The 21034-nt window shown below is 47.3% G+C and overlaps 1 protein-coding gene across 1 annotated transcript in view; it reads right to left on the bottom strand.

The window, feature by feature from the left end:
- Window positions 1-14830: 14830 nt before the first annotated feature.
- LOC106504931 (uncharacterized) overlaps window positions 14831-21034 on the bottom strand; it is a 275815-nt gene continuing 269611 nt past the window's right edge. The window contains exon 5 of the mRNA XM_084978385.1: window positions 14831-16671. The gene's annotated coding sequence lies outside the window, so the exon portion shown is untranslated. The remainder of the gene's footprint in view (window positions 16672-21034) is intronic.

The following is a 21034-nucleotide window of genomic DNA, read 5'->3' as shown; positions in this document are numbered from 1 at the left end:
CTGGATCAAAACCAAATGACACAGTTTTGTACTTTTTTCCATTTTTCGCTTAAAATTAGGTCAGTACATTTAGATCTTTACCTTCCTTTTAGTGCCTGCAGAGCGGTCTGTATACAGATGCACCAGAACTTTTTTTTTTTTTTTTTTTTAATGTCTTTTTGTCTTTTTAAGGCCGCACCCACAGCATATGGAGGTTCCCAGGCTAGGGGTCTAATCCAAGCTAGAGCTGCTGGCCTACACCAAAGCCACAGTCTCGAGGGATCCGAGCCACATCTGTGACCTACACCACAGCTCACGGAAATGCTGGATCCTTAACCCACTGAGCAAGGCCAGGGATCGAACCCGTAACCTCATGGTTCCTCGTTGGATTCATTTCCTCTGCACCAGGAGGGTAACTTCCTTCATCTCATAATGATCATTTACATTGTTGCCTTTCTTTCCTTTTTTTTTTTTTTTTTTTTGTCTTTTTGGCATTTCTAGGGCTGCTTCTGTGGCATATGGAGGTTCCCAGGCTAGGGGTCTGTCTAATCGGAGCTGTAGCCGCCAGCCTACACGAGAGCCACAGCAACTCTGGATCCGAGCCACATCTGCAACCTACACCACAGCTCACGGCCACGCCTGATCATTAACCCACTGAGCAAGGCCAGGGATCGAACCCGCAACCTCATGATTCCTAGTCAGATTCATTAACCACTGAGCCAGGGTGGGAACTCCTACATTGTTGCCTTTCTTTCTTCTTGCTGTTAGAAATAGCACTGTAGGAGTTCCTGTCGTGGCTCAGCAGAAACGAATCTGACTAGCATCCGTGAAGACACAGGTTCAAGCCCTGGTCTCCCTCAGGGGGTTAAGGATCTGGCACTGCTGTGAGCTATGGTGGAGGTCACAGATGCAGCTCGGATCCTGCACTGCCGGGGGCTGTAGCTCTGATTCGACCTCTAGCTGGGGAATTTCCATATGCCCTAAAAAGACAAAAATAAAAAAATAAAAATAAACGGGGATTAAAAAAAAAAAAAGAAAAGAAATAGCACTGTAACAAACATCTTTCAACATACAGTTTTTTTTTTCCAAACTTAAGCAAATATAAGGATCCTATTTGCGTTAAAATATTCCATAGATAACTTCATTTGTACAGGTGTATAAGGAGAAATATTGCTGGAAGAAAAAATTAAAAAGGAACTGTAAACCATGACTGCATCTGAGGTGTGGGGTTATGAAATGGAATTGGGAAATGGGAACTTCTATTTCATCTTTCACAGCTTCTGGACTTTTAAATCTTTCAGTTTGAGTTTGAGTTTTATAATAAAAACACTTTCAATGCATAGAAACAACACAGATTTACTAACAGTAAAAAACAAACTGTAAACAAAAACAAAAAACCAAAGGACAGTCACCTTCTCTTTACTGCCTGTAAGACCCAGAAAGATGGAGAAAACCAGATACAGAGAGACTAGGACCCACAGAGTTACCTGGGCCAGGCTAAGGTGGACAGGTGGACGGGAGCCTGGAACACAAAATATCTTGGGTCCTCGGCATCTCTGTGACCTCCCTCAACCGCATTCTCTCCAGCATGAGCCCTTGAACCATTATTTTCCTGACTCAGTTCCTCATAATGATCCCTTATTTTCCTGACTCAGTTCCTCTCTGCATTCATGGTTTAACTGGGCTGGCCTCCCTCCTCCCCCTCCTTTCGTCATAGTTTGGTGAGGTGACATGGGGGATTGGGGGTGACTCCCGGATTGGGAGCTGTACCCTGAACTTCCTTAACCCTCCAAGTACTGATAGAGTCGCTGTGAAGAGGATACCAGGTCTACTTTCCTTGGGATACCTGCTTGAAGCTTCCATTTGTGGGAGTTCCCATCATGGCACAGCCAAAACAAATCTGACTAGGAACTCTGAGGTTGCGGGTTTGATCCCTGGTCTCACTCAGTGGGTTAAGGCTCCGGTGTTGTCGGGAGCTGTGGTACAGGTGGAAGACGCAGCTTGGATTCCAAGTTGCTGTGTCTGTGGCTTAGGCTGGCAGCGGCAGCTCCCATTTGACCCCTAGCCTGGGAACCTCCATATGCCATGAGTGCAGCCCCCCCAACAAAAAAAGATTCCATTTGTGAACACAGAAAAGACAGGATTACAGTTTTTGTTTTGCTGTTATTTTAGAAGCAAATCCTAAATAGAAAAAGATGATTCAGAGAGTAAGGTTGACATGCATTTTGAAAAAACAGATCTACTGTAAAGCGAGACATAATTAAGTAATGCAACTGACTGTTTCATTTGAAGTTGATTGATTTGACCTGGTTTACAATAACACAAAGTGTTATGATGCCAAAAAATTCTACCTTCTTCTCTCTCTGTCTCTCTCTCTCTTTTTTTTTTTATAATCTCCTGTCGTTTTAAATATTTTTTCATGAAGTGACAGGGGAAAAAAATTAAGTTTTAGCTGAGGTGCCAAGATACAGTAGGTAGGAAATTTCAAAGTGAGTGGTCAGAGGAAAGTAGATTACCAAAGGAAATTAATGAGAACTCATTGTGCTGCTATGAGCATTTCACCTGCTTTCAAGATATAAAAGAGTCAAGGGAAGATCTGATGAATGTTTGCGGGGTTTTTTTTTGTGGGGGGGTGGGGGGGAGTGGCTGTCACCAGGCTTCCAGATCCGAGCCCTGGGGGCAAGGAGTGTGCTTCCTTCTTTTGCCAAAGGAGCTAGAATTGTGGAGGTCAGGGTGAGGAACAGGGACCTCAGCCAGAGTCACGGGAAAAGGAAAAATTACACGGTGGCCTCCCCCGGATCACCCTAAAATCCCAGCTTCTATGGTCAGACGTGAGCCAGGCAAGAGGGTAGAGCCAGTAGGAACCCTGTCTCCGACGGCTGTTGCCAGGGTAAAGGGAACAGGACAGCGAGGCTCCGTGACACGTTCCACCCCTTGGGACTTCTCACGTCATTCTCCTGATACGGGGATGTAATTTTTTTTTTCAGCTGGCAGGTCGCAATGCCCCGGGTTCCCCTGACCCCTCCCTCTCCAGTCCTGACCCACCCCCTTCAGGGGCGGGGACTGCGAGCTGGAGCAGGCTACTGTCACGTCGACAGGGGGGTGATTTGATGTTAAATCAAGCTCAGAATTGTGATGAAAATCCTAGACGGCATATTCTAATTTCCTAACTCAGATTGCATCAGTGACTTACATAGAAGATGGGTTACTTGAGAGTCAATCTGATACTGAGCCAAGGGCCGCAGGACACACCAGGATCGCTCAGTGCCAGAGACGGCGCTGATTGGCCAGGGTGCACCCTTGTTTAAATGCGGGAAAAGTCGAGGGCTCGCCAGGATTTTCATCGAAATGCAGCTGGGGATTCGAATAGACTAGAAAAAACGAAAACCTTAGAAAAATGGAATAAAATGTGAGATCTCCAGATTTAAACTAATTTCATATGGCTGCTTCGACAAAATCATTTTAAACTTGCTTACATGCTCTTTAATGCATATTATTGGTCTCATCATTTTTGGCTGGGATTTCAAGGAGACAATCCAAATCAAGAATATTCAGGAATCAGGTAGAGACAAAAGACCATTCAGAGATGGCACGGATTCAGAAGCCAATGATCATTTAAAATGAGTTTTTCAAACTACCAATTAGGACCCATTAATTAGCTACAAAAGGAATCTAGTGCATTATTTTAAGTGAAATTGAATGGATGGGATGAAATAGAGGAAAACGGAATAGAATATAAAATGTCAGAGAGTGTCACCCATATGAGGTTAAATATTGTTTAGCCATGATCTAATTTCTTTTTGCTTTTTTCTATTTTTGTTTCCTTACATTTATTTTTTATTTATTTATTTATTTATTTATTTATTTATTTACTTTTCTCTTTGGCCCCATCCTCAGCATATAGAAGTTCCCAGGAGGGGTTGAACATACACCACAGCAGTCACCTGAGCCACTGCAGTGACACTTCCAGATGCTTAACCCACTAAGCTACATGGAAACTCCCATTTAAAAAATATTTTAGCCGTGATTTTATTTGTTTTATGTGTATGTGTATTTATCCATTTGTGCTGGGTCAAGCACTTAAAATATATTCAGGAGTTCCCGTTGTGGCTCAGTGGAAATGAATCTGACTAGTATCCATGAGGATGCAGGTTCGATCCCTGGCCTTGCTCAGTGGGTTTAGCATCTGGGGTTTCTGTGAGCTGTGGTGTAGGTCGCAGAGGTGGCTCGGATCTGGCATTGCTGTGGTTGTGGTGTAGACCATCAGCTACAGCTCCAATTGGACCCCTAGCCTGGGAAGCTCCATATGCCGCGGGTGCAGCTCTACAAAGCAAAAAAAAAAAAAAAAAAAAAAAAAAAAAAGTAAAATATATTTCATATAGTATCTCACAGTCGAAATAGTTTGAAAGACTCCAAAAAAGGACATGCACAAAATCCTTGGAGAAAAACCAAGGCAGGAGTCAAAGGCAACATTAGAAGTAAAGCAGAGGCGGGGGAGGAAGAAGAGATCAGAGGGACCAGATGAGGTCCAGATGGGACTTCAGCCACCCCAAGGTTGTGCTCACAGCCAGAGATCCTTAAAGACATCCTCTGCCTTTCACTTTGCCAACAGAAGGAAGAGGGAAGAAAGAAAAGCAGGGAAAAGAGGAAGGAGAAAGAAGAGAGAGAAGGAATAGATTTTAAAAGTGAGCAAGTTAGTGAAGACAATTGGAGGAACTTTTGCCCCTTTTTTAAACAATCCCAACCCACGCAGCTTCAGGAAACATGCCTATAAAAAGCCACTTTGAGATGAAGGAATTCCAAGTTACAATCAATGCCGCTGCACTTTGCAGTGTCACCACACGTGGTAGCAAAAAAAGAAATCACCTTCTAAGTATGATGCCCTTGGCCCTCACCTTGTGAACGTCAAGTGGAGCGTGTGGACCTGTTTCCCTGCAGAGAGCATCTTCCAGGGCACACATGGGCGGGACGAGAACCACCATATAGGATGGACCCCCTTTGGGCTGCCCCCTTGTGTCAGCTTCGGGTGGAATTTTTCCCGCTGTGTATTTTGTGGATGGTGCCCCTGGGAAGTTATGAAAGGCGAGGGGCCCTGACTACACACTTCTCTCCTTGGCCTCCCGGGCACCAGTATGCCCCCGTTGGCCAGGATCCACCTGCAGAGCCGTGGGCAGCCCTGCCCTGTCCTTTGTCTTTTTTGATCTTTTACTATGTGCTTTACTATTTTTGTAGGTACAGTTGTGAACAAAAGGGACAGAACTCTCTTTATTCTCCATTTTTAGAAATATTATTCTCCTCACAGATGAGTAAACCAAGGCTTGCAGAAGTCAAGCCACTTGTCCAAGTCACACAACCACTTGATGGCAAAAGACTTGGGTTTGAAGCCAGATCTGTCTGACTCCAAAGCGCTAATGGAACTCCACCCCTTTACCCCCCCTGCCACCAGCCCCTGCTGCCCGCAGCTGTAGTCAGAGCCCACTGCCAGGCATGACTGCTGTAAGACCCTATTCTTAATTATCCTACTTGCTGGAGCATTTACACATGGCCTTTATGGTCTGTTCTGGCCCTTGATCATATTGTCACTTACCATTTTCTAAAACTTTCATGGATGTAAGACTTGCTTGCCCACCTAAATCGAAAATTCTTAGAAGGTTAGAAGGCAAGATAATATATTCTACAGCATTTCCCAGAGGGCTGGTGCATTTCACACAGGTTTTAAGCCCCTGTTAATCTGCCAGGGCACCATCAGGAATAAAAAAAAAAAAAAAAAAAAAAACATAGAAGAAAGAAATATTGCCCCTGCCATTCGAAGTCTTATAACTTAGTGGATACTGTCATTAAAAATTGACTGATGGAATTTTAGTTTCAAGAAATCCCATTTTTGAGAACTCATGAAAGACTGGGTGAGGTTTCCAAAGAGTAGAAAAAGACCAATCCAATTAGGTTTTTAAAAAGGCAGATCAGGACTTGAAAAGTGAGAGATCAGTGACAACACTAACTTGCCTACGATAAAGCCTCTTGAGACAAATCAAGAAAGAATACATTGGGAGAAAAATGACTGTGCTTTGGGTCATTATCTATGTGGCTTTGAAGGAAACTCATCATATCTGACCAATTCAATCTCAAGAGGAGGATAAACCTTAGAGAAAGAGTGAAGCAGTAAATGTAAGATAGCTTGACTACAGCGAAGTCGTTGATTCTGCCTCATGTGATGTGCTCATAAATAAGCTAATTGAATAGGACGATGGAGTTCCCGTCGTGGCTCAGCGGAAACAAATTCGACTAGGAACCATGAGGTTGCGGGTTTGATCCCTGGTCTCACTCAGTGGGTTAAGGATCTGGCGCGAGCTGTGGTGTAGGTCAAAGATGTGGCTCAGATCTGATGTTGCTGTGGGTGTGGTGTAGGCCAGCACCTGTAGCTCTGGTTCGACCCCTAGCCTGGAACCTCCATATGCTGCGCGTGTGGCCCTGAAAAGTGCAAAAAAAAAAAAAAAAAAAAAAAAAGAGCGTAGATGACCGTGCTAGAGGATGGGTGTGCTCAGAGGAAGCCACAGAAGAGCTGTTGGGTAGGAATTAGTCTTAAGTCCCTATTGTTTCCAATTTCCACTGATAACCTGGGTGATAGCAACGATGGACCGTGTAGTCACAGGAAGCCCCAAAGCACAGGGTGACACTTGCTGTTGGACAGGCCTGGGATTCTCCACAGCTCAAACACAATATACTGAGAGAATCACTGAAAACGGGAACACAGTGGATTTTAACAGAGAAGGCTGTAGGGAAAACGATTTTGATCTTTCTCTCTTCCTCTCCTTGACATTACTCCTGGGAGCCAAGTGTGGCTTCACTGGAAGCCGAAGGCTCTGATATGGGAGAGGGGTTACTTGGCTTGGGGCTGTGAGTCTGTCCACTGGGACCTCAGTTTTCTCATCTATGCAATGGGGTAGCGACAGGCCTGCTGTACAAGCATACCGTCTCGTGTGAATTAGCTAATTAATGATCCTTTAGGGTCTGAAAAATGCAAAGTGTTGCATAAATGCTAAGTATGATTATGCATCACGCAAAGGGCAAAGATTTTGACTTAGAAAGAAAACGGGAGGAAAAATTACAGGAGACAGAATGAGAAAACACAGGAGAGAAGCTATTAGCCAGTTTGGGGAGGAGGAATGCAAGGGCTTGAACGTCATAAAACATCTGCGGTAATTTCCACTCACCTCTGCTCCTCTAGTCGCCGTGAGGGAGAAAGCAGTCTGTTGTCTTTAAAGAATCGGGAAAAGCAATAAAGCGAGTGTTTGCCCTTGACAAGGTTGAGGAAATCTCTCAAATGTCATACAGTTTGGGATGTTCTAAATGAAGAAATTACTTAATCTACCTGAGGGATTGTAGCTCTTCCATAAACCAACGTAAACAAGCCTCCAAAATCCAGCTCCTAAGGATCTTTGCACCCGGCAGACTGCTTCAAATTGACACTTTCCTGGGCTGCCCTTGAAACTCAATTTGCTGACAGTTCATCCCAAATTAATGGAGTCGCCTGTTCAACAGCCAAAGCTGCCCTTTTGAGTTGGCCTCAAGGGTCCTTCCTGGGGTATAAGAAAGGCCACAAAGACAAATTCTAGATGTCCTAGTGCCATGGGGTGATGTCAATTAAATGAAATGCCTTGGTCTCTGCTAGAGGTCTTCTCCTCTCCGTGGTGACCAGCCACGCCCCCAAAGGGCCAAAGAGATTGGGGGTGGGAGGTGTTTCAGAAGCCGATGCCACAAGCAAAAAGAAACATTATTTGCCCACTTTTTCCTTCCCATTTCCAACTACCTCCCCTCTGAAGCATTCCTCTAATAATTTAAAAGAGCCTTGTCAAGGAGCTGATTCTATTATTAACCAGACACGTGTCTCTCCTGGGCTTCCTGGCAGATCCAGACGATTGCCAGCCTCCCATGGCCACTGAGCTGTGCTCAGCACCTCCCATGAAGGAAGGGCAAATGCCCTGAATTTGGCCAAGTGGCCCAGGAGAGTCCCAGTGATAATGATGTGACTACGTTGGAGTCTGTGGTGCTACCCCTCTCGGGTCACCCCACAGCATTGATGGGTGCCTCTAATGAAGGGGCTGTGGGGATGGCACAACTCGAGCCTGAAACATAGCTCTGGAGACTTGAGAAACAGAGGAGTAACTTTCGGTCCTTGGAACTCAGTGGTCACCATGATAAATGCAGTATCAATGAGCACGTGCCCATTACTCAACCAAAATCAGGACGGAAAAATGGGACAGGCTGGATTCTGGGCTACGTCTTTGAAACTTGACCTTTTTCTCCTGCTTCTTCTATTGGCAGGAGCAGAAAGGGGCACCGTCAAGATGTCAAAAGGCAGAAATAGAAGGGAACATTATTCATATTCATTCATTATTCATTCCTTGGGAACCCCCATCACTTGTTTTTTCCTTGTTTGGCCACCGCACGACACGTGGAGTTCCCGGGCCAGGGATCAAATCTGAGCCACAGCTGTAGCAACGCCCATCCTTAACCCACTGTGCCCTGCCAGGGATCGAACCTGCACCCCAGTGCTCCAGGGATACCACTGATCCCATTGCACCACAGCAGGAGCTCCTACCCCATCACTTTTGAGCTTCCACGAGCCAGCTAAAGGAGCAGATAATTACAACTACAGAAGGAAAAGGCTCTCTTTGAGAGTACTGACATCCCCACTGAACTGGGAGAGTGTCTCCAAGGTAAAGACCATTTAAAGAATATTTTTGGAGTCTTATCACAATGCTTAGCACATAGTAGGTCTTCAGCAGACCTACTATTTGTAAATAAGCAAATGATTATAGAGTAGACCATAAGATGTCCAGAAATGCAGTATAGTCATCCCATATTTGTGGAAAGGCACGGAAAGTATCAGGTTCTAGTTTTACAAATCCAACTAAAATGCATTTTTAATAAAATGTTATCTCTGTTAGGTCCATGAAGCCTTTAGAAGTTAAGTTTCCACAGGGTCCCCTTGGTTGATGAGAACATAATTTGAGACTAACAATGGCAGTTTCTCTTTCCCCTTCTCATGTCAACTGCTCAGGAAATTAAAGATCTGTGCAGCTGCCTCCACCATCCTGAGCATAATTCATGTTGGTTTAGGATTTAGGCTTATAGGATTAGGCTGACGATCATAAACCTTGCCCATTATAAAAATCCTAAAATCATTATTAATTTTAAAGGAGTATAAAACCTTGGGCAAAGCCAGTAACAAATGCATGCCAGCTCTAAGACCAAGACGAAGCCTAAATCCTGTCTAATTTGGAGAAGGCGCTCAGACCCGATCGGATTATCAAGAGGCTGAGGAGTCTCCCTCCCTGAGGAGCTGGAGGAGGAGGAGGGCACGGGCTCACTGCATCTGCCCCAAGTCAGGGGCTGGCCAGGGTCAACTGGAAAGTTCTCTGCTCGGCAGCTTAAAAGTGGAAACATCAACCTCCCAGGCTGAGGGAGGGCGAGGGGAAAAGGAGCTGGGACCAAGGGCAGCAGCCAGGAGGTGAGGGCTCTGTGGGGCTCCCGACTGATGGGGGTCCTGAGTGATGGGGCAGTGGTGATCTCCCCCCCAGGGGTGCGAAAGGCAGGACACAGGAGAAAAGCAATGCATGGGGTCCTGAGGGCAGGGCTCAGGACCAAATGGGAAAACGTGTTTCCAACGAGACCTAACATGAACCTGCCCACGCAAACACACAGGCTGCCACCAGCACTCAGGACAAGATGCAGAAATCCAGAGGAGGGAAGGCCTGTCTCATCAAGGGGTGTGTGATTTGCAGCCGAAGTTCAAAAGGACGATAATACCATGTTTTTACTTTTTGAATTGTTTTATCCTATTTTTCCAGCCCATAAGGAATGCACCGTGGTGTCAACAGAACCCCTTTGTCTTTGTAAGCTATTTTGAAGCAAAATATCGGTAAATTACTTCCCAAACCACCGCACAACTAGATCATGCTGAGAAAATGGGCTTTGCAGGAATGCAGTAAATTGTTTCTGTCACAGAAGAAAATACAACCAGGAGAAATCGTTATGGATGAGTCATTATGAGAAGGGGCCAAAAAAATTAACCTTCATCGGTTTCTTTGTCTTTGTGCGTGCAAGGGAGGCGTGTGGCTATGGGTATGTGTTTATTTGAATTCTCCAGCCTCACTTAGGACTTGGGAGCCTGGAAGGTTTCAGAAGTAAGCAAGGCCAGCTCCTTCCCTGGCAGGTGTGCAGGAGGTGGGGAAAGAGGGAACTAGACTTTGGAACATGATACTCTGGAAGGTGTTTCGCGTGATTGAAGGACAAGGGGCTCTGTGATTAGAGGAGGCGGGAGAAGGAAACTTTTATTTTAAAACATTACTCAAGGGCGTTCCCTTTGTGGCTCAGTGGTTAATGAGCCTGACTCGGATTCATGAGGACATGGGTTTGATCCCTGGCCTCGCTCACTGGGTTAAGGATCCAGCATTGCTGTGAGCTGTGGTGTAGGTTGCAGACGCGGCTCGGATCCCGCGTTGCTGTGGCTCTGGCGTAGTCTGGTAGCTGTAGCTCTGACTCAACCCCTAGCCTGGGAACTTCCACATGCCATGGCTTTGGCCCTAAAAAGAGCAAAAAATAAATACAAAATTAAAACATGACTCAGTGTCAAAGACTGAATCAATGTGACGGTATTTGGAGATGGGGCCAATGGGGAGTGATCAGGGATTAGTGACTTTATCAAAGGGACCCTAGAGAGTTCCCTGCCCCCCCCCACATGGGAAGACACAGAATCTCTGAATCAGACCGAAAGCCCTCTGGCACTTTGTTCTTGGACTCTGCAGCCTTCAGACTCTGAGAAATAATGTCTGCTGTGAGTAAGCCACCTGGCCTGTGGTCTTCTATTCCAATAGCCCAAATGGACTAAGAGACTAATGTTTGTGAAATTGAATAACACCAGGTCCAGGACAAAATGTTTTACAGGTGTCCTGTCCTCTGAGTCTCCCAACATGTCTTTTGGGCAGGTGCTCTCATTACCCCTATTTTACAGATTGAAGTTTAAAGGTGGGGTGGGCGGGGTGCCTTGTCCAGAGCCCCAGAGCAATGAAGTGCTGGGCGGGGACTCTCAGGGTGGTCTTATCTCCAGCCTAGGCTTTCCAACTCGCTTCTCTGATCTTCCTGGGGGAGGGGGAGGCCAGGGCAGGCAGGGGGCGGGGTGTGATGAATAGAAGCCTGCTCTCTGGAGTCATAGAACATAAGAACCTAAAAGATGCAGAAGGAGTTATACTCACCCTCCAGGTTTGAATGAATATTTTCTTCATTGCCTGGAGGATCCTCACCCAGCATCCTTTCTGAACCCTCTGGTCCCCAAGGGCCAAGAATCTTCGGGGTTCCCTCCAATGCTCTGCATCCATGTACCTTAGCTCCGCCTCTCTGCCCTCTGCGCTGATGTAAAATCCATTTCCAATCACTTGATAATGATTCTCCCTGCCCCCTCTATGCAAACAGTGGTGCAGAAAAAGGCTCCAGTGCGGTGCTAAACGTGCCTTAATGTGTGGTAATTGATTTCACATATGGAATCAGGGACAGGGTAGCACCGTGTGACAATGGATTTGACACAGGCTCCGTCTGACTTGATGAACACAGCTGCCAGGAGTGGGTTCTCTGTGCTGTGGGAATTGCCCAATGAACTTGGCCAAGGGGCCTGCTTCTGGGAAGCAGTGCCCTAGGTGGACAAGACAGAGCTCAGAGAGTTACCTCCATGCCTGTCAGGGACCATTTCATCTCCTGCCCAATGGCCAGTCAGATCAGTTTACAAGTGACATGCAGCTGAGGGATCTGTCCTGCTGCAGGGATGGATCTGTGTCTGGAAGCGACCTGTGACCTCAGCCAGGCCCAGAGACACCCTGAGGCAGGTGCAGGTCAACACGGGCTGCCTGGGGCCAGCTGGGGGGATGGGGGTGAGGATGGAGGGCCTGAGCTCTGTCCACGGCACCCCATCAGAGCCCACATCTGTGCTTCAACCCAAGATCTTCCATCTAAGAGTCCAGAGCAGCGAGAAACATCTGTACAACTCTTTTCTGGCTAGTTTACAAAAAATTCCAGTCCTGATGGCAGATTGAATTTTCTCACCCACCTCGAAAGGTTGAGATTCTTACCATCACCCAGTGTGAAACAGATTGCTAATTCTTTTTTTTTTTTTTGTCTCTTTTGTCTCTTCAGGGCTGCACCCATGCGGCATATGGGGGTACCCAGGCTAGGGGTCTCATCAGAGCTATAGTCACCGGCCTACCACAGCCACAGCAACGTCAGATGCGAGCCACATCTGTGACCTACACCACAGCTCACTGCAATGCTGGAGCCTTAACCCACTGAGCGAGGCCAGGGATAAAACCCCAGTCCTCACAGATGCTAGTCAGGTTCATTAACTGCTCAGCCACGGTGGGAACTCCCATATTACTAATTCTAATTACTTGGGGAGCTTTGATAGCACACCCCAAACCCAAGACACCTCCCCTCCCCATGCTCAACCCACATCCCTTTTTGGTTGATCTGAAATGGAACTTCAGGTGCTGGTACTTTTTTTTTTTTTTTTTTTGTATGTGTTAAAAGAGAAATTTATGTGGATACCAGAGTTTGAATTTTAGACAATTTACTTGTGTCAGAAGTATTTCTTTTGATTTTTTTTCCCCCCCAGACATTGAGAAATGTAGAGACGTCCTTGGTTAGGCTGTCCCAAACAGACAGAAGCCTGGATTCAGCTTTCGGGCCATAGTTGGCCAATGTTGCTTTAAAATAAACCCTAGTTCACTTCAACTTGCTAAAGTCCCTTCCTGCCCCCATCCCACCTCCCTCATGTGCTCTGTCTCCCATTTGGCTCTAAAGCCCCTTTACTGCCTCTCGGGCAGGACTGCCCCACTCCAAGTGGGTCAAATTGTCCAACCCCTTTCTCATTTCCTAGACAGAGCTTTCCTGGTAGTTTTTTCCTTCTCTTGTCTTTTTTCTTTTTTTCTTTTCTTTTCTTTTCTCTTTTCTTTTCTTTTTTCTTCCCTTCCCTTCTCTTTTCCTTTCTTTTCAACAAATAAAAATGCCTCTGGGAGTTCCCGTTGTGGTTTTGTGGGTTAAGAACGCAACATAGTGTCTGTGAGGATGTGGGTTCAATCCCCGGCCCTGCTCAGTGGATTAAAGATCAGGCATTGCCAGAAGCTATAGTGTAGGTCACAGCAGAGCTCAGAACCCGCATTGCTGTGGCTGTGGCATAGGCTGGCAGCTGCAGCTCCAATTCGACCCCAAGCCTGGAAAATTCCACATGCCACAGATGCAACCATAAAAAGAAAAAAAAAAGAATCACATATATTTTATTTATTTATTGTACGTCTATATATATTTTGCCTCTTGTCTATTTAGGGCCAAAGCTGCAGCCTATGGAGGTTTCCAGGCTAGGGGTCAAATTGGAGCTGCAGCTGTTGGCCTACGCCAAGACCACAGCAACTTGGGATCCGAGGCAAATCTGTGACCTACGCCATAGCTCATGGCAGTGCTGGATCCTTAACCCACTGAGCAAGGCCAGGAATCAAACCCTCATCCTCATAGATACTAGTCGGGTTTGTTAACCACTGAGCCATGACAAGAACTCCAAATTGCATACATTTTAAAGTGTGCCACGTGTGTTGTGATATACACATACTCTGTGAAATCATTAGCACCATCACATCAATTAGCACATCCTTCACCTCACACAGTTACCTTTTGTGTGTGTGAAAGAGTGCTTGAGATCGATTCTTTATTCTTGCAGCCAAATCCAAGTGTACACACCTTATGATGAGCTATCATCCCCACGCTGTCCTTTAGGTCCTCATAACTGAAATTCTGTCCGCTTTGATGATCACCAGCTCCTCTTCCCCCACCCCTCCGCCTCTAAGTGCCAGGATTTTTTAAAATTCCCCCCAGTGGTTCGAACCTATACCCGGGTTGAGGTCCACCAGATGAGACAAACCTTTGTAGAAAAATTGATTGAAGAGAAACATGTTAGTCCTGGAAAGGAGCCCAAAATGTAAATAAATAAATTTAAGAGAAAGAGGGAAAAACAAGACTAAAACCATGAGACCTCCTTCAATCTGGTCTGGCCTGACAGACAAGGGCTGGAGGACAGAGATAAAGTCCTAAAGACCCATGCCAGGCAGGGCCCATCCTATATTCCTATTAGCAGGATGCTTCTCAGGTGACACACCACTGCCCCAGAGTCAGGCTTCCAGCCCACGTGATTTAGGAGCGAGGAAAGAGGGCTGTCGGCTCAGATCCAGGGTGTGCGTACTTGGTCCAAAGTGAGCACAAAAGAGGCCTGAGGAAAAGACGTTCTCTGTCCTTGCTTTGGACGCCACAGACTTACTTAACGTGCTTTTTAGAAATGTCCTCCTCTCCCAGGGGACTCATTCCGTGAGACACAGCCTCCTCTAATGAAGTATGAATTGTGCAGATATACTGATCTCCAGGCAAGGAAAATAAGCCATCGTCTAAGTTTCCGCAGAAGCTTGGGAGAATTCTGCCCGGTTTGGTGAATTACCAACACGATAATGGTGGTGATGATGTCAACACGGGTATCTACCATCAGCTGAGCCCCTCCTCTGCTCCGGGACCCTCTTCCTCGCCCCTCCCTTCCCTGCTATCTTAGGAGATGGGTACGAGGAATTTGCCCATTTTGCAAACGGGGAAGCCGTCTGGGAGGTTTTGTATCCATCGTGCCTGGCGGCACAGCACTGACAGCACCAGCCCCAGGTGCGGTCCAGCCTCACCTGCTCAAACCTGACGCTCGTGGTGCAGACCTGTGGCAGGAAATGCAAGTTGCTACCTGCCCCTGGGAGGAGGAAATAATTAATAATAATGGTTACAGCTTCCTGAACAATTCTTTATTCTTTACATGTTGTTTGTACCACAGAACACAAGCAGGTCACGATGTTAAGCCATTTAAATACATTCTCTCATTTAAAGCTCAAAACACCCGAAGAGGCAATTATTTTGCCCTCTGGTTGCTCCTGCATGATCACAGCTCTAAGATGACGTAAGAGAGCCACCGCTGTAACGAGCAAAGGGGCCAGGGCTCAAGTCATCTCTGTCTCCTCGGCATCACGCTAACCCCTCAGAAGCAGCGTGCAGTCTGTCCTCCAGCTGGGAAAGTCTGTGGAGAGCTCTTAGGTTCTAGGGGGAAGAAGCAGCCCTGGTTGTGACATTCTTCCTGGTCAAGGGTGTCCAGGGACTGCGGTTCCTTTGGCAGGAGGACCGGCTGGAGGGAGGTCCAGGACCTGGTAACCAGCTCCAGGGCGGTGCAGCGGTTCAGCACAGGGAGCTCTGACAGTCCAGGCGACTGGGCTGGAGGCCTGGCTGTGTGCATGACAGGTGAGTCATGCTGACTTTGAGCCTCAGTTTCCTCCCCTGTGGACCTTGTGATCAGGGGTGTGCAAGGGAATCTAAGAAGTAACGCGTGCAAATGCAGAAGTGCTTAGCTTAGTGACTGGTTGCTTGATTAATGGAAGCTATTTTTACCCTTAATGGCTAAGGGAACCTGGGCACTGACCCTAGATTTTACCCTTATTTCTAAGAGGGGGAAAAAGCTCCATCATCATTTTCCCATCAATAATGGTCAATTCCATGCCTGAGAGAGAGAGAGAGAGAGAGAGAGAGAGAGAGAGAGAGAGAGGCCATCTGGACCTGGGCTTGAAAGGAGGCCAAGCCCAGAAGCAGGAAAGGACCCAATCTGAGTCAAGCAGCCTCTAGGGCTTGCGGAGGGCGTCCCAGGCTATACACATGTGCTGGGAGGTCAGGGTGCCCACACCCAGGGTCCCGTGCATGCAAAAACTCTGCTATTCCCTCTCCCTACCAGCACCCATACATCCACGCATGCACAGACACAGGCAGGCATGCACACGTGCACACGTGTGCTTGCATACAAGGACTTGCACACATAAGTACACACGTGCACACCCAGCCACACACCACGTGCCCACAGCAGTCACTTTCTGCAGAGATAGCCGTGTTCATCAGACACTGGGGTTTCCCTGGGCTTGGGGAGCGGGTCCTCCAGGGCCTCTGCGGCCCCTCCCGTGGCTGCGGAAATCCGCTTTCCCCTCGGCCTTCTTTCTGCCAGTCACCTTCTGTCAAGGAGCGATTATGCTCCTTTCTGTCAGGGACACTGAGTGATTGTGGCAAGAAAATTGCCTTCAGCGATAGGGATTTAAGAACCGCTTTTCCTGAAAATAGTGCTCAAATTAATTAACTTGGAGGAAAGGGCTGCTATTTTTTTTTTCCCAGTCTGGACTTAATTTATTTTTCCCCAAGAGTTTTTGTTGTGTGATAAATGGGGAGGAGAGTGTCACCTCGTGGGACATCACCTGATCAGGGAGGCCTGGCTGGGGTCTTTCCGAGGAGATGCAGGGGCCAGGGGCTGGGGGATGCGCAGCCCAGAGCTTGTTCTGTTGGAGAAGACGAGGCTCAGCAGTGGATGGGATGCGTTTGGAGGTGGTGGTGGATGAAGAGTGAAGCAGAAAAACCTGGGTGGGGATGTAAGACAATGGTACGGCAGGACCCATGCACAAAGGTGGGCACGTTAGTCTGGCGCTGGCTGAGGACCCCACGCATTGCTCCCAGCAGCCCATCCTTCATTGACACGAGGGGATGACAGGGCTGGTTGTTGTCAGGATCTGTGGCTGTCTTGCGGGTCCTGCTCTCTGATGCCTGTCCAGAAGCAAGCAGAAGGATGGGTCAGGTAACAGCGCAGAGGCCAGAGGGTAGAGGACCCATTTGAAGTCAAGGCCAGTGCCTCTGTCACCAGCTGGGTGATCCTGGGTCAATAACAAAACCTCTCTGAGCCTTTAGTTCCTCATTCCAACATGGGGATAAAAATAAATACATTGGAGCATCATTGTGAAAGAAACACAACTATTAGGCACTCAAAAAAACATAAGGTGGATGTATTCTTTTTCTTTTCTTTTTTTTTCTTTTTTTGCTTTTTTAGGGTTGCACCCTCGGCATATGGAAGTTCCCAGGCTAGGGGTCGAATCAGAGCTACAGCTGCCAGCCACAGCAACGCAGGATCCAAGCCGTGTCTGCAACCTACACCACAGCTCACGGCAATGTTGGATCCTTAACCCACTGAGCAGGGCCAGGGATCAAACCTGCAACCTCATGGTTCCTAGTTGGATTTGTTTCCACTGTGCCACAAGGGGAACTCCATGATGTATTTATTCTGTCATTCTTTTTTTTCTCAAGCATGCTGTGATTCCAGTCAGACCAGAGTGAAAACCACTAAATTAACATGGAAAACAATTCCCAGTCTCCATGGAACTTTCTGTTGAAGGTGCTCCAGTCTACTCTGAGATCCACCCTTGTTTACACCTTCCTGATGGCTCCCTATTCTGGATCCTGACTCCCTTGCTTATACTCAAGACATAAAAGGGTGCCCCTAACCTAATTACAGGGATGGGCTTCTCAGGGCTTATAGTCTCGTGACACAATAATAAATCCTTGCATTGAGTCCATGTGATGATTCCACCTATAGCTTCACCAGGGCAGGGAAAGAAGTTGTGTGATCCTCTACAAAGAAATTAAAGGAGACAGGCTGATACTGAACAGAGTATTGATGGCAAACCAATTCAAATTATGTAAATGTCCAATGTGGATGATTCCATAGAGACTCTGTCGTTACTCCCTTTATATAATTTTTAAGGCTGATTTGTAGAAACTCCTTCCGGAATCACACCACAGCCACAGCAATGTGGGATCTGAGCTGCATCTGTGGAGGTTGACTCCATCTACCTACGTTCAGATTTCTCTCTCTTTCTCTCTCTCTCTCAAAACACATACGCAACACACACACACTGCCAGGCTGACCCAGTCCCAATGCCCCCCGGCTGGTGGCAAACCACAGAGTTCATGTGTGCAGCATCCTGCCTCTCAGGAAGCTGGGAGTCTATCGGAGCATCTCCAGGCCCTGGCACTGCCCTAGGAGGCTTGTTCGCAATTAGCAGGCCAAGCCACGAGCAGGAAAACATCCTGCCCTGAGTTGCGCAGCAAGGACCAACTGACCACAGACCACACTTAAGGGAGGAGAGCAAGAAGGAGGACCTGAGCAAGGGGCTAAAGGTTTTAAAGTGGAATAAGGAGACCCACCCATGTGAACTTTGCTGGGACACTGGGGTTCGTCCTCAAGCCCCTGGAGCCAGGCCCTGAGACTCCGGCTTGGTCAGAAGCCACAAAGTGGCCCCCAAACACCATTGAGCAAAGGCTTCTGGCTGCCCTGCTGTCTGATAGCTTCAGAGGAAAGGCCGTGCTGTGAGGGGTCCTCAGAATCATTTCCATACAGACCGCGGGGCACCCTGGGCTGGCTATTGTCCTAGACCTTCATCCAGGGATGTCTACTGACACTACTCCTGCAATAGTTATCTTATTTTATTTTACTAGGGTCTTTTTAGGGCCGCACCTGTGGGATATGGAGGTTCCCAGGCTCCAGGTCGAGTCAGAGCTGCAGCTGCTGGACTACACCACAGCCGAAGCAATGCAGGATCCGAGGTGCGTCTGTGCCCTACACCACAGCTCACAGCAACACTGGATCCTTAACCCACTGAGCGAGGTCAGGGATCGAACCTGCGTCCTCATGGATGCTAGTCCTGTCCGTTACCACTGAGCCACAAGGGGAACGCCCTTATTATTTTATCTTATTTGAAGTTAATTTTTTTAATTGAAGGATAGTAACTTTACAGTGTTGTGCTATGTCTGCTGTATGATATGAATTCTTTTATTTTCCTGGCTTGTTTGTAAGTTTATACAGTAAATGCCCAGGATAAGGACCTAGGGGAGTGAATGCAAGAAAGGTGGGTCCCCAGCCACACTGCGATATAGCTGAATTCCCCCAGGGGCAATCTTGGAGGAGCAATTGAAGACAGGGGATGCAGACCTGGGCTTCTATTTCCTTGCCTCCCACTCAGTGGCCCACAGAGATTTTATGTACAATGAGAACACAAACACTTGTGCACCCTCAAGAGCCACTCAGAGTGTTTGCCTCACTCTCGTCTCAAGAGTAACAATGGCCTTTATTCATTTAAGCGGTGTTTCTTGGAATGCAGTCAAGGAATGGCCTGCTTTAGAATCATCAAAGACCTCCTTGAAAGGGTGGCTTCTTGGGCCCCTTCTCCGTCACACTGAACCTAGATCTTTAGAGAGGAGGTCTAAGAACCTGTGTTGTTTGTCATTGTTATTGTTCCTCGTTTTTTACAATTGCACCTGCTGCATATGGAAGTTCTCAGGCTAGGGATCAAATTGGAGCTTCAGCTGTAGGCCTACCCCACAGCCACAGCCACAGCCACGGCAGATCCGAGCCATTTCTGTGACCTACACCACAACTTGCAGCAACGCTGGATCCGTAACCCACTGAGCGAGGCCAGGGATCAAATCTGCATCCTCATGGATACTAGTCAGGTTCTTAACCTGCTGAGCCACAACAGGAACTCCAAACCTGCATTTTAATGAGCCCACCGAGCAAGGAGAGTGTTCCTTGAAGTACGAGCACCTTCGTCAAGTGAATATTTGTCCAGCAGCACCTTGAAGTCTGATCTGAAAGCCTTTAGTAAATCCATGAAACCTTGGATGGAGGCGTCTCTAAACCAGCGCTCAACAAGGCTCTTTTTCTGACCGGCTAAGAATCGAGTATTGGAGGTTTAAACAAATTAACTTTGAGGGTAACTTATATGTAGACTTCTAGTCAACTCATTAAGACTATCTGCCTGCAAGTAGAGATGGTGACCCCAGAATGTTCTCATGCCCGTAACTCCTCATCATCTCTGACTTGGGCCCAAGAGGTACCCACTCACCATCATTGTTGAATTTCCCCCAGTTGTGACATTGTGGGCTCGCTCTTCCAGTCACTGCCCTTTTCTGGATTAAACTCTCATTATGAGAGGGATCTGATAGGATAGGAAAATGGGAAGAGATGGATGAAAAAAAAGAGAAGAGGAAGGAAGGGGAGAGGAGGGCAGGGGAAGCAGAGGCGGGATGGAGAGGCAAGAGGAGGGCCGGCTCTCTGGTTAGACTAACCCCCTGTTGTCTTGAAAGCATTTGGCATCCATAGATCCTTTGCTGGAGTGGGGACTGAAAGCCTGGCCTGGAGGAGAGGAAGGGAGAAATAAAGAAAGGTGACAGACCAACAGGAGAAAAGAACAAAGAGAAAGATGGGCTGACATTTGTAGCAAAGAAAGTGAAGTACAAAGACTCCAGAGAAGGGAGGGGTTTTGGGTATTTTTTTTTTAACTTTGCAAACACTTCATTTTACTGCACTTAATTAATCATGACACAGGAACATAAATGTTTAAAGGGTGAAATAAAGTGTATAGAAATATAGTCATCCTCAACAGAAATGAGAACACATCAGTTTAACATAAGGCTGTCATCACTGGGCCCTCCCAGCACACGGGATTATAGCACCTGTGCCAGTTCCCCCAAAGCCATGATCAAGGCTGAGGTAATGAGCTCTCCCCTGGCTCTGGCAAACACCGACCAGTGAAATGCAAGAAGAAAGGGGAGGAAATGTGCTAAAGAGTGAAGGGAAAGGGGGTGGGGTGGGGTGAAAGAGCAAGAATGACAGCCACTCTATCATCCCCCTGTTGTGCCCTTCAAACCAGGAAGTTCTCCCGCCTGTCTAACTCAAGTCTCTCCTGTGAGTCCAGCCAATGTCACCTCCTTCGGAACCATCCCAATACAAGAATGTGGTGATTCACTGGTTCAAAATGCTGCAGCATAAAAGAAAAAAAATTAAATAGAGTTTACCAGGCTCTGTTTCTGAAATCTCCAGTCTGTCTGAAGCAGGGCCTGGAATGAGTGGCAGAGGCAAGGCTGAAAAGTCCCTCGCCTGCGTCCCTGCCCCAAACCTTGTGCTGCTAGTGACTCTGATCCCTCTGCATCTGTCCACTTAGGCCTGTGGCATGGGACCAGGACAGTTCCCGACAGGGCAATGAAGCGATCCTCCCATGGGAACCTCATGTTGACTGGCCCCCTTCTGTGGTTGGTCTTGGGTCTGGTAATGGGGGAAGTTGGGGGCTGAGGAGGG

Source organism: Sus scrofa, chromosome 9, assembly GCF_054392235.1.
Source record: "Sus scrofa isolate SSC_HxYL_T2T_F1_AM1 chromosome 9, Sscrofa_HxYL_maternal_Yorkshire_Landrace_v2.0, whole genome shotgun sequence".
Lineage (NCBI taxonomy): Eukaryota > Metazoa > Chordata > Mammalia > Artiodactyla > Suidae > Sus > Sus scrofa.
This window is presented reverse-complemented; position numbering and strand designations above follow the sequence as displayed.